Source organism: Monodelphis domestica, chromosome 5, assembly GCF_027887165.1.
Source record: "Monodelphis domestica isolate mMonDom1 chromosome 5, mMonDom1.pri, whole genome shotgun sequence".
Classification (NCBI taxonomy): domain Eukaryota; kingdom Metazoa; phylum Chordata; class Mammalia; order Didelphimorphia; family Didelphidae; genus Monodelphis; species Monodelphis domestica.
In genome coordinates, this window is record NC_077231.1 from 8,956,629 (window position 1) to 8,970,443 (window position 13,815).

Genomic DNA, 13,815 nt, shown 5'->3' on the forward strand with positions numbered 1-13,815 from the left:
AAGTATTTGTCTTTCAATAAAATATTATTTTCATCTTATAGAGGAAAATTAGGCTTTGAGAGGTGCCTGGCACATAGTAGGCATTTAAATAAAAGCTTATTGATTGATTGAAGTGACTTGCTTACAGCTAAGAAATTGGAGCTGGAATTAGAAATGAGATCTCTGATCTTTTAGTTCCTTTTTATCTTTCAACTTGCCCAAGACATATCTCCTTAAAAAAAAAAAAAACTAAACTAAAATTTTAATGTCTCTTGATTGAGAGTTCTGCTATTAAGGGGATAGAACTTTCTGTTTTTCTAATCTTCATCCCTCACTACTCCCGTTTGGTAGGCAGTTCAAAGAACATGGCTTTCATTTTAGTGAGAAGACAGACACAGATAAATGAAGTGAAAATCTGCCCATTTTCACATTGCCAATAAGCATCAAAGCTAGATCTAGAATCCACATCTCTAGACTCTTATCTCAACAGTTGTTGTCAGAAACAACTAAGATAACTTCCCAGGAATTTGGAAGCAAGATCACATCATGGATTGACTGCTGGTCTCAGATTTAGAAAGACCTTTCTGTCTTTCTGTCTCTGGATCTCTCTCTGTCTCTGTCTGTCTGTCTCTTTTTCTCTCTGTCTTTCTCCATAGAGATTATATTTCCTCCTGGGTCCCAGTGACTAATTCCTGTATTTATCATTCCAGTCTGAAATCATTCTCATTTCTGTTAGTGAATATGACTTGAGGTTTTCCAGTAATGATCTCTGATTTTCTTCTTCTTAGATGGAGAAAATTGTAACCCACAGGATGGCAAACAGGGCATGTAAATTACTCATAGATTATGCTGTGGTTATGGTGATGGAAGAAAATGATGCCTTTTCCCCCAAAGTATCATTCCAAAGAACTGCCCCTTCCCCAAGAACTTGGTAAATTACAGACCTTGATTTGCATATCAACATCTATGATATAAATGTCACTTAAAATGCACGTTTAGATCAATTCTTATCTGATAAATACTAGCAAGACATGGATTTTTACACTGTAAACTTATTTCAGAAGAGAAAGTCCTTTGTGATGCATGTAGTGGAGGTTTAGGCAAGCTTGATTTCCTCTCCAGTGGGCAGCCTTATGAGAATAAAGAGACATAGAGTTTCTCTGAGTCCCTGGGAAAAGTCATTTAGTGCCTAAAAAAGAGAGTTGTGATCTTCTTGATCTTTGAGCCCAGGACAATCATACTTATTATGTACTTCCTCTTGCAGTCTTTCCCCATGGTGTGCAGATCCCTTATGAAACTCTGGATCTTCAACAGTTGGACAGGTCTCAAGCAGAGATTAACAATTGTCTATGCATCTCTTGTGATGTCATTGATGATGGGCTGTTATATCTAAAGCCAGAACCAATTGTGGAGGTCATCTAAATGAAGATACTAAGTCCCAAGGAAGGGAAGTGATTCGTTCAAGGTCACACAGATACTAAGAACTACTCTAGATAAACTCATAAGGCTAGAGATGAGATGATACTTTTTTTTTTTTAAGGAAGGTAAGTAATAAAGAACAGTTTAATGGATATAAAAAGAATGCAATTTATGTTAATGAAAGGAAGACCCTCTCCACTACCCAATTCCAGATCCTGTGTTTTGGAGATAAAATTATAGCTGAGAATTTTTTAAACACGAATCTTTTGCCTTAGAATTGATACTGAATATTGTTTCCAGGCCTGAAGAGAAGTAAGGACTAAGCAATGGGGGAGAGGGGGTGTTAACCATATTTTATGTTGCTACACAGGGAAATTTTGGCAAATGCCAAATTGACAACCAATTATATGGTTAAATAAAATTTCAAATAACTATAATGTGTGCTGACTGTCAAAGGAGGGAATTGAAATGGAGTAACTTCTTAGCAGCATTTCATGTGAAAAAAAATCTAGGGATTTTTCAGGAGGTGAGATAACTATAAATGATCAAGATGACATGGAACCCCTACAACCTAATGAGGAGCTTAGGCTACATAAGAAGGGTCTGGCATCCTGAACATAAGAGGTGAGAAGATTATTATAGTCTCTACAAGTCCAACTGCATGTGAAAGATCATGTATATTACTGGGCATAACACTACTAAAAAAGTTACTTATAAACTCCAACACAAATGAGGAAAATGCCTGGTATGATTCACTGGCACAATGCCCACCTTTACTCAAGACCCCATCACTGCTTACCTGGACTATTGAAATGGTTTCCAGACTAATTTCCCCTTTTCCAATGTCTCACTGCCAGAGTAATTTGCCTAAACCTCTTATCTGATATAGAAACTTATTTATATTAGCAGAAGAAAAGCCCTCACTGTCTAGCTTGGTGAGACTCTAGGTGATGGAGGAACTGCATGAACCTTAATGAAAATAGTGCTATTTACTCCTTTTCTTGGAATAGTCTTGCCTGAGATGAGACATACACAGGGTCACAGAAGAGAGCAAAGAACTTATATTTATGATTTGGGAGAGAAGGAGCAAGAAAGAGGGACAGCCTGAATGAAGACAAGAAAAAATGGGGTGATTATCACAATTTTTTACTTTCCGCACATAGTTTACTTTGAGTATGTGCACTGGAGCTATGTACTACTATCCACTTGGCCCTAATGAGAAGTAAGTCTAGGTCATATCTGAATTATCCATTTGAAGAAAATGAGAAAAATGTTTTGTTTTGTTTTAATCTGGTTCTGCTGGACTTCTTCCTTCCTGAAGGGCATATGTTAAACCCATAGTTTTTCTGTTCTTCAAAGTTGGTTTTTATTTCTGCATAATTGGTAAAGAATGCTTCCTTAAGATAAAATTTTGATTAAGCACAACAGCTCCTGATTTGTGAGCTTCATATTGTGAATAGGAAGCCAAAATGAAAAAGTTGGTGAGCAGCAAGGTGTGAAACTGATAGATAGAAAGAAAGGAACAAAGATGCCAAATCCTTTCAATTTGGGATTCTAGGTCATCATTGACTATGGACTTTAGATCAAAATGAGAATGGAGTTTATTTCATTTTGGTCTCCCCCTTTCCAGGAAAGAACTCCTGTGAATTGTCTAGATGGGATAAGAAGCTGCAGTACTTGGCGTATTTCTTGGCTATTTACTTGTTTCAGGCATGTGAAACTCTTTGTGACCCCATCTGGAGTTTTCTTGGCAAAGATACTAGAGTAGTTGTCCAATTCCATCTCCAGCTCATTTTATAGATGAGAAAACTGAGGCAAACAGGGTGAAGGACTTGCCTGGGGTGAGACTGCTGGTATCTTTAGGCCAGATTTGAAATTAAGAAGATGAATCTTGGGGGCGGAGTAAAGATGGCAGCTTAGCAAGCAGCAAAAGTTCAGACCTCGTGGAAGACCCTCCCTTACCGATAGACTGAATGTTCCTAGGGCACCGAAATTCAAGCTGAACAACAGGACAGAAGCGGGGAACCCTCCTTCTGGACTCAAATCAAAAGGTACGCCCCCTCCCCAAAGCCGGAATCCGAGAATACTCAGGGCTAAGGGGAAGGCAGAGCAAAGGTCCCAGGTCCCCTCCCCCACAACCCAGAGGGCTGAGCCCCCAGCAGCAGCGGGAACCTCTGAGCGGGCAAAGGTGCTGGTTTGCAGGGTCTACCTTGGGAGCAGCGGGGCGCCGGGCTCGGAGCATCCAGCTTAGACAGCGGGGAGGAAGCCAGGGAGAAATGGGGCAGTGGCTGGGTCCCTCCATCGGCTCCAGTCTCACCCTTGCCTCGGGCACATCCAGACCAATCGAGTTGAACCTAATCCCATCAGAACTCCTCAGAGTTTAGGGAGGCCAGCAAAGGCACTCGCGGACAGAGGAGAAATAGCTGGAGAGAACTGGAGAGAGCCTGGGCGGCCCAGCCTTCTAGGAGTCTTCAGAGCCTCAGAGCTTCATACCACATACAGCCCAACCCAGTTGAACTCAATCCAATCAAAAGCCTCCAGAGGACAGGGAAGCTAACATTCCTCCCCTAAAGACTGTACCAAGAGATCTGACAAAGCTCCAAGAGGGGAGACTGACAGCCCCAAAACCAAAATAAAATGAGAGGAGCAAGAGCACAGCCAAATACGGGGAGCAAAGAAGGGGTAAACTTGAGCAAACAACAGAAAAAGAAGAAGGAAATTACAATAGACAGCTTCTGCACAGGTAATGAGCAAAGAGCGAATGAAAAAGAGGGGGAGGGATCAGCAAAGGAAAAATCAGAAATCCCAGCGAATTGGTTACAGGCTTTGGAAGAACTCAAAATGCAATTCAAAACACAATTAAGAGAGGCTGAAGACAATTGGGAAAAGAACTCATTTTGGTCTCCCATATCTTCCCCAAAATCCAAGAAAATACAAAGCCCTGAGAATCCATACATATCAATTCCTATGGGCACAACTATCTGAAATAGTTGTTTTAGGGGCAGAGGGTCTTGGTAAACTGGATGTTTCCCTGGAAGCAATTAGCCTCAGCTTTTCTTGTGTCCTTTCCTATCATTTTCAATGGAACCCACCAGGCTCTTGAGCTCTAGGAAGAGTGGGAGTGTTGACTAGCTAAAACTATGTCCATAAACTCAGCTCATGAAAGGTGGGAAAAGTGGTTCCACCCATAGGAAGGAAGATGGGGGGCTATCTAAAAGGAAGCAGCTAGGATTACTTTTTTGTTAATCCAAATAGCTCCAATTGCAAACCCTGCTGTGCTGTGTATGTCAATCTCCTAATCCAAGATCTTCACTGGCTCCCTATTAACTACTAAATACAGAACAACAATCATGAATATCTCATTTAGAGTCTTCCAAAATCTGTCAGTCATTTTTACAGCTTTGTTACATTACTACTTAACTCTAACTCTAATTCTTTTTTGTCTGTCTGTCTGTCTGTATCTCTCTCCATATATATATATATATATATATATATATATATATGTATATGTATACACATATGTATATATCCAAGCTCAATTAGATGATTTTCTCTTTCTTGATATTATCCAGCTCTCTCCTTTGTCAGAGTTCTATTTATCTTAAATGAATTCCTAAAAGGAATTCTCTATCCCTGGCTCCTGAAAACTCCTTTCTTCATCCAAGAACTAATTTGGATAACATGTTCTCCATGAAGCTTTGCCCTCCATTATGTGAATGTGATATTTCCTTCTCTAATTTAACAAAGTTGGTTGATTGAGTTTCTCAGTTGTACTTGTAAGGAAGAGGAAACAGCATTTATATAGTGCCTATTATGTGCCTGGCACTGTGTTAAATGCTTTTTATGAATATTCTAATTTGATCATCCTAACAACTCTGTAAAGTGCTATTATTATCCCCATTTTATAGTTGACGAACATGAGTCAAACAAAAGTCAAATGACTTGCCCAATATCACTCAACTAAAGTTTTGAAAGCAGACCTTCCAGTACCACCTAATTTTATCAATTATATGAGCTATTTGTGTGAGAGGCAGCTTTTCTATCTTTGCCTAGATTGAAAGCTGTTAGAAGGTAGGGACAATGAATCATTCATCTTTTTATATCAATTTTCTAGTGCAAGAAAGCTAGGTGTTTAATGTTTATTGAAATGAATTGCATTCTATTAAATTGGAAATACTGGGGGGGGGGGCGCGGAGTCAAGATGGTGGCTTAGTACCAGCAAAAGTCAAAACCACTCTATCCCTCCATAATGTCAGCTTGGAAAAACACAGAACTACCAACATAGTCATAAAAACTGAGTCTTTGATCAGGAGATAGGTCCATAATAATCAGCTGCTACACAGAGCCAAGTGCCAAATACTACACAGAGTCAAAACTCTGGGGCTCTGGAGACAGTATTCCTGGGAGAGGCATGATCTTGTGAGCTCCCAAGGTGCTATCAGACATATTATTACCCTGAATTTCATTTGTGCCTGTTGTATTCACTCCTACTGCCCCTAATGTTATTTCAGTATTTGTGCCCCACCCCAACCCACCCACCCCCATCTTTGTTAGTCTGTTCTGTCATGTCCACAGTCACCATGTTGGATCCCTTCTCCTTTCCCATATTTTCTTGTTTTTTAATCATATATTCCTGACAAATTTCAGCTAGAATGTATATCTGTTCAAATAATGCATCCAATCTATTGTCAAGGACCATTGTTTTAACAGCTTTCTTCATGATGATACTAGCTCCAACCTTGATGTAATTTAATGTCTGAACCATTGGGAGAGTATTCCAGAGAAAGGAACATATCCAAAGGTATATGGGTCCAAGACGTTGCTGTGTTTACCATGGTACCTATAATATTGTCAATTATTCCTGATATTGTGTTATACACTACACATCTCCAGTACACCATCAAAACCCCCATTAAAGTTGCCCAGAATAACAACTGCAGCATCGTTTCCATGTAATCTCTTCTATTGTTTCTACTTGTCTTGCTTCACTTAGTTATCAGAATGTCAGATACTAAGTGCTTAGTTCTTTATAGATGTTCCTTGACAATGGCTACTCTAACTAGGGGCTCTGTGACAGTTGAAAATGTCTGCTGTCAGACTTCTGAGTTTTTTCTTTATAGGAATCAAAATGTCTGATCCTATACTCTGGGTGTTCGTCTCCTGCTCCTTAAGATGGCTATCTTCCCCTTTGATTTCCAACTGTCAGTTGAAAATGGTGGATCTTTTCCTGGGGTGCCAAATTGTATCAGAGGGCTGGTTTGGGTATAATGGAGAAAGAGTAGATGATCCCGGAAAGTAGGAGGGTCAGATGTATTCCCCCTTCAGTCTTCTTTAAATATGTCTCTCCAGTAACCCTGCCTTTACTCCCTTCTAATAACTGATTAATGGGTGAACCTTTTCCCTTGGGGAAAGAGAGAGAAATCAGATCTCTCCCCCTTCAATATGACAAGGAAGTCAATTTAAGATAACTGACACTTTATTCTAACAAATCATGGTTACGGGTAAGATAACAAGATGTCTGCAGGTTGGAGTGTATAGGAAAGAGGGTAAGGAAAGTCCCTATCTGTCTAAAAATATCCTTCTCCCTCCCCCCAAAAGTTGAGAGACCCAGGCTTGTCAGTCTGGTCTCTAAGAGGCTCAGGGTTTGGTGACCCCTGGTCTTAGCACAGCAATGTCAATGTCCAGACTCAGGGTATCACAGGAGCTGTGAGATCTTCCAATGGTCTTCTTCTCAGGTTTTGCCACAATTCTTGGTGTCTTTGGGGGGGGGTGATTAGGATCAATGAGGGATTTTGTATGGCTCAGGAGATAAATCTCTGATCAGCCTTTCACCCTTGGCTTTTTCAGGCAAGAGAGAGAGATCAACTGTGCACCCTGGAATCTTCTCTTCCCTCAAGATTCCAAACATTTACCATCCCCCGCTATGGATGCAAACCTGGTCTTGTCCTCCAAGCTCTGTCCCTCAAAGTCTCTTGATCATTCCTATATCACAAATGCATCAACAGAGATGATACTCCAAAGAAACAATAGAACATAGGAATCTTGTATACTTTTTGGGCAACTTAGGACATCAAACCTAAACTGACAGGTTGTAAGCAGGCTTGGGAAAGAGGCTATAGCCAGGGACTAGGGTACCTGGGAGTGGTCTACTATAATATATACTAAAAGGATGATTCCTACACAGGTGTTGGTCTTCTTGGAATGGATCTCTGATATAATGGGGGAAATGTCTAAGACTAAAATGATATTTAACATTCGATTAGATCTACTAGCCCCACTTAAGCTGGGATCATCAAATACTTTAAGGTTTATTGTTCAGTCTGAAATGAGGGAGTCTGGGACTTCCCTCTAGTGAGTTCTCATGGGACAGGGGCAAATTCAGGGCTCCCCCCCCAAAAAAAACCCAGTTGACAATACCAGTCTTTAAAAAGCACTTCAAAAAGATAGGAATCTAAATCTAACAGCAAGATGGAATCATGGGACTCTCCCACTGAACATAATGTGAAAGGTAAGAAGAGAGAGAGTTGATTTTCATGGAATAAGGGGGAACTGGAAGCAAAACTGCACTCAGAAGAGTGCTGTCTGACAACCCCCCCCAAAAAACAACACACACATACACCTAGTTTCTGTGATTTGGTGTAGGCTAACTTCAGTATCCCAGGATGGGGGTTACACTAGCAGAGGAGCACCTCAGACCAACCCTTTGAAGACTCAGACCTTGGTATCAGCTGTCAGGGAGGACCAAAAGCCCATATAGTTAGGCACTTTTAAATTGAAAATACTAAGTATTCTTAATTAAAATGCATATTTTCTGAAAAACAGGGTATATGTGACCCTGAGCACCTCAAGATTGTATCTATAGCATTAATTATCATCTACTTAACCATCATTTGAACATTTGCCATATTTCCTTTCTTTCCATTGTTCTTAGTGCCAATGACCACTCCTAGATTCCAAGAAGATAAAAGATGTCCAAGTGATGAAAACCCTAGCATCACTGAGAAGTTCCTGGCTCCATCCATTAGCATTTTCAAGGGTCAATGAACATCATCCCCTTTGCATAAATCTTAGGATCCATCTACAGTTCCAGAAGTGATTACTAGTTTCATAAATATGGTATCTACTCTGGAGTTCTTGAGGTTATTGTTGAATTCCCCCCTCCATTTCTGGAATTTTATTTTAAATTTGGCTTCAACATCAACCCAACTTTGCTATAAATAGCCTAGCTTGTCTGCTTAGTTTGACAGAAATGATAAATCTCTGCAGAGACATACAGCTAACATGAAATAAATGTACATTCAATTAATGCAGAAATGACTTCTCTTGGGAGGGTGGATTCTGTCTTGTCTTCTACTTTGAATATTCTAAAGCAGCAGAGCCAATCCATGCTGGTTTCATTCTTTGCTGCCACAGCTAGAGGGTAATCCTAATTGAAATATTTCAGCTCCTTAGAAATAAGAGCACTGGGACTTCCAGGGGACCTCCTTGAGGCCTTAGGATGTCATCACATGCATAAATGATAGATCTGGCATTCACTTCTGTGTGAGAAACTCACCCAGTGTCTTCCTGATGTAGATGGAGGAAAACTCCATTAATGAGTCTTGAGACACGTTGGGTTTAATCTCATAGTCCTACAGTCCAGAAGAAAGAGCCTAAGCTCAAGAACAATCAGCCTGGGTTTCAGCAGGACTCGACAACTTTTTAGCTATGACTTTGAAAAAGTCACTTCAAATCACTAGGTTTCATTTTTCTCATCTGTCATATGGAAATAAGATCATCTGGCTTACCTACTGCATAGAACTTGTTGTCAGTAATAAATATAGTCATGAATGTGCCTTGTAAACATCAATTGTTTTTTTTTTGTTTGTTTGTTTGTTTTTGGTTTGGTGAGGAGCAAGCTTTATTGAGGAAGGAGGAAAACAGGAGAACACTGGAATGGCCATGGTGATGTAAAAGTCATGGCAATGGGAAAGGGCTGGTGGTGAAAGAGATCAGAGAGTTTCTCAGGGATGTTTTTTTATCTTGCTTAGTTACTAAGGAAGAGGCCATTGTTTAGACAACTGTTACCCTGTGTCTTCAGGAAACTGATGTCACTTTAGTCTGCCTGGATTTACCCATTGTACACTCTGTTTGCCCACTTAGGGGGAACAAACTGCAATATAAATGCAAAGCTAATGATATGTTAAATATTCCGGAGCAACTTTAGGCCGATTTTGCTCTTTTCCATTCAGATTCTAAGAAAGGTAGGAAGTATGAAAATTGAGTGTTGCCTGAACTTAGACTGTGTGACTGGAAAACTAAGTCACTTGTGTTTGCTGTTCAGAGACCCGAAACAATGACCTAGGTGATGTCTAAAGTTTGATGTGAGTTTTCTTGTAATTGTGAATCGAAGCAACTCATCTTATGTGAAAGATAGCCCCATTCTAATCAATTAATTATTGTTTCTATGTTCTTTTGATTGTATACAGCAACTTGGTAGGATTTGTGGGATATTTCAGCACACATTCCAAATCATTTCCCATTGCAAATAGCACAGGGCTCAGAACTCAGAACAGGGCAAAGGTCAATTTTCTAGAACTACTTCCTTTGCTGAATAGGAGCACAAGATCAGGGATAAGCACAAGACCTTGTATTATTTGGTGGGGTGGGGGTCATCACAAAGCTTCTGGGAATGGAAGGCAACAACAACAGAATCTAGTGGTTGGAGGTGAACTTATCACTCAGTAGCCACTATCTGGAATTAGAACCAATAGTTGGTATGTTTCTTTCCATGGGCTACAGTCCTGGAAAGCTGGAAGAAGGCATTTTAGGTCCACTGTAGTATGTAGTCTGTAGAAATACAAATAAGAGAAGGGAGAATCAAATTCACGGCCCACTTACCAAGACTTCTACCACTTTTCTTTTTCCTACCTTTCTTGATTATTTGATGAAAGCAATGAACCCAAGAATCTTTTTCTCCAGTTTTGATGTCAGTCAGAATAGTGAGCAACACTTGGAAGAAATCTTCCCAAGCAGCCTGAGTCCCTCCAGTTATGTATACCTTGTCTCCTGGGTCTTGATTGTGGAGTGAGAAATCCAAGGGTTCTGCCTGTACTAATGCCTTAGAGTCATAAAGTTCACATAATTTTACCTAAAATTCCTGAGCTTGGAAGGTGAAGAAGGTGAATGATGAAGAACAAAATGGTAAAGAATAGAAAAGGTCTCCTAGGAAACCTGGCCTCCATTCCTCTGTCCAGATCCAATTAGTAAGGCAGGTACTTAAACTGGTGGCCCAGAGACTTCCTCCATGGCTACCTAAATCCATGTGTTTCTTGCTCTGCAATTCCAAACCTGAGAAGTCCAAGAAAAGAGTCTCACATGTTCTTTAGAAACCACAGAACAGGGGGCAACTGGGTAGCTCAGTGGATTGAGAGCCAGGCCTAGAGATGGGAGGTCCTAGGTTCAAATCTGGCCTCAGACACTTCCCAGCTGGGTGACCCTGGGCAAGTCACTTGACCCCCATTGCCTAGCCCTTACCACTCTTCTGCCTTGGAGCCAATACACCATATTGACTCCAAGACAAAAGGTAAGGGTTCATTAAAAAAAACAAACAACAAAAAAAAAACACAGAACACAAGTCAAAGCTGGGAATACCCTTACAAAAAGGATTGGCAGAGTTGAAATGAAACTCAAAATTATATATATATATATATATATATATATATATATATATATATATATATATATATTAGGAATGGGAGGAGGTATAGGACAGAGAATGCTGGAGCTAAGAAAGTCTTTAGCATATGAAATATCAGAGATAGGAGGGAATCTTAGAACAAGGAATATCAGAGCTGGGAGAGATCAGAGAAGTTATCAAAATTATCTTTTGTTTAGTATCATCCACTATATAATAATTTACCTCTATTTAGAGCTGGTAGAACTGTTAAAAGAAAATTTTTCTACCCCTCCCCCCCACTGTACAAATGCAGTAACTGAGGCCAAAAAAGCTTTAATGACTGATTCACTTTGATATCTTTGGTATTGCTTTTGCTTAATGCTTCTCAGGCTTGCCATCCTGATTGGAATGGAAACTCTTTAAGGCCCAGATTTGTTTCATTTCTTTCTTTGAATTCCTGATACCTGATGCAGTACCAAGTACAAGGTAGGAGGCTGATGAGTGAGATCCAAACTTCATTTTACAGAAAGATTAAACAGGACCTCAAGTGACACAACACCAGAGGAAATAATCTGAAACTAGATCATGTTGAGTCCAGGCCCAACATTCTATCTCCCATGTGAAACTACCCACACAATACTATGTAGAGTTCAGGTTAGTCATCATCTAACCCTTCATAATTATTCCAAGTATTCACAGACCTGTTGTGTCTCTCAGCATGGAGTCAAACCCTAGTCTCTCTTTCCTTCAGGTCTAAAATGAAACAGTGTGCTACTTCTGGAATATGAAGTCAAATTCTTGCTCACTGTGATTTCTCCTCATTCTTCCTATTTGTCCTCATTGAACTCGGTGACAGAGGCTGGCACTGGAGAAAAAGTGCCAGACTGAAGAGTCTGTGAAACTGAGCACCACAATGGGGGAGGGGCCCCAGGAGTGGGTTTCCTGAGATGAGAAGACTCAGGCTGGAGAACAGTGAGGGTCTCTCAGTCTGGAGACATTGAAGAGAGAAGATGGGAAAAAGGCTTTCTCCTGAGGGTTGCCCATTTTTCCTGCTGGTGAATGGAAACCTTTTCCCCCAATACTGCCCAATGGAAGGGACATCTGAAGAGAAACCTGAGCAGACTTTACCTCAGCTCCTGTTGCCCCGGGATGAGTCAAGCTGACTTTCTCTCAGGGGGCTCAGGCTGCCAAGGCCCGAGTTCCCCCCAAACTCAAGGAGGGAGGGGAAAGGGTTTAGATAGAGACAGGGACCCCCTTTTCCCACATTCCTTTTCCCATTCTTCCCTGCCCATTATTCCTTTCATATGACCTGATTGAGTCAACATTAAAAGTTACGTGTTCCCTAAACTGAGTGTGAGTGAATAGATCAAGGGGAGACCTTTTGGTCTTGAGTAGTGGAGGGGGGACAAGAGGGACAAGAGTGAATTGGGGACAGCAGCTTTAGCTAAGGAGGGAAGGCAGAAGGGGAAAAATCTTCAAACCCCCTCTCCTGTCTCTGAGCCAACCCATTACATCTGCTGTCTCCCCTGAACCCCACTTTGAGAAGGGGGTTCTCCTCCCTTTCCCTCTCCATACCTCGGGGTACAAACTTCCCTCTCTTTTATCTTTTTTAACACAGATGCCACCCCGGATTTAAAAGAACCCCATTTATTAAAAAAAACAACCTTTAGTGACTGTCACCAACTGTCTTCAACTGTCAGTTGTGAAGTTGTCATCAATTAACAACTCCTGAGGCGAGCAGCCTTTGTCACTGACTCTGCCTAGCAGATTCCACACAGGATCAAAAACATCTTGATACCTTGTGGGGAGGGGGGGGGGAGAACAAGTAAGTTACCAAGTGCCACTCTGGTCAGTTACAGTACTGAGAGAGAGAGAGTCTATTGTAAAAGTGAAGCTGTACTAGGGATGTCAGCAATAGGATCTAGACATCTTGGATCCTATCTAGCTAGAAGCAAAGCTTGGGGACAACAACCATTTTCTAACTATTAACTCCTGGCAGTTAGAACCTAGAAAAGATCTAGTGGGAAACGGGTTACAACTAATACTTTGGTCTTCTGTGCTAGGAATAATTGCCATTTATTGGGGCTACTGTATCATTTATAATACAGTGGCAGGGATGATAGATAATGCTCTGGGGACATTGACCAGTATGACTATGGGATGGACACAGTTGCCAATGAATTATATAGATGTAAATTACCTCTGGGAAATCACACCTAAGTCTATTTTGTGTTCATGGTAGTGACTAACATCTTAAAGAATATCAAAGCTGGTACCAACCTGATTTTCCAAAAGAAAACTGTACATGCTCTAGTCACTGATGATAGATTAGAGACATTGCTTGGTCAGTTCCCTATTATAACTGAGATGTACCAGGATTACATTCAGAGAAAACAAGGCATGGGGAAGGGAACCAATGGGGATGGAGCAAGACAGACTAATAAGGATGATGTAGTTACCTTGCCAATAACAAACAGGCACCAATTAATGCATCTGCTAACAATCTTGAAAATTCATCAAAGCCTCAAAAGATGCTTTTGTGCGATGTAGCTAAGGTCACTGATAACTCTGGCATTTTACATGCAAAGGTTCATAAGTTATTCACCACCCATGACTTAGAGTCTTTACATGAAAGCATGCCTAAATTTTTATTAGAACCTCATCTTGCAATTAAAGAACTAGCAAGAACATTTCGCCTCTATGAACCAGATTTTGAGAATGTAGAAATTCTTTTATCTGAACTTTTTATACTCCAGGAA

General features: G+C 40.6%; 1 long non-coding RNA gene across 1 annotated transcript; it reads left to right on the top strand.

Annotated features, from left to right (window-relative positions):
• Positions 1-1,141: 1,141 nt before the first annotated feature.
• On the top strand, positions 1,142-8,912 carry LOC130454297 (uncharacterized). The gene is made up of 3 exons (XR_008911959.1): positions 1,142-1,523; positions 7,246-7,906; positions 8,330-8,912. It is a non-coding gene; the product is annotated as an uncharacterized LOC130454297 (long non-coding RNA).
• The last annotated feature ends 4,903 nt before the right edge of the window (positions 8,913-13,815 follow it).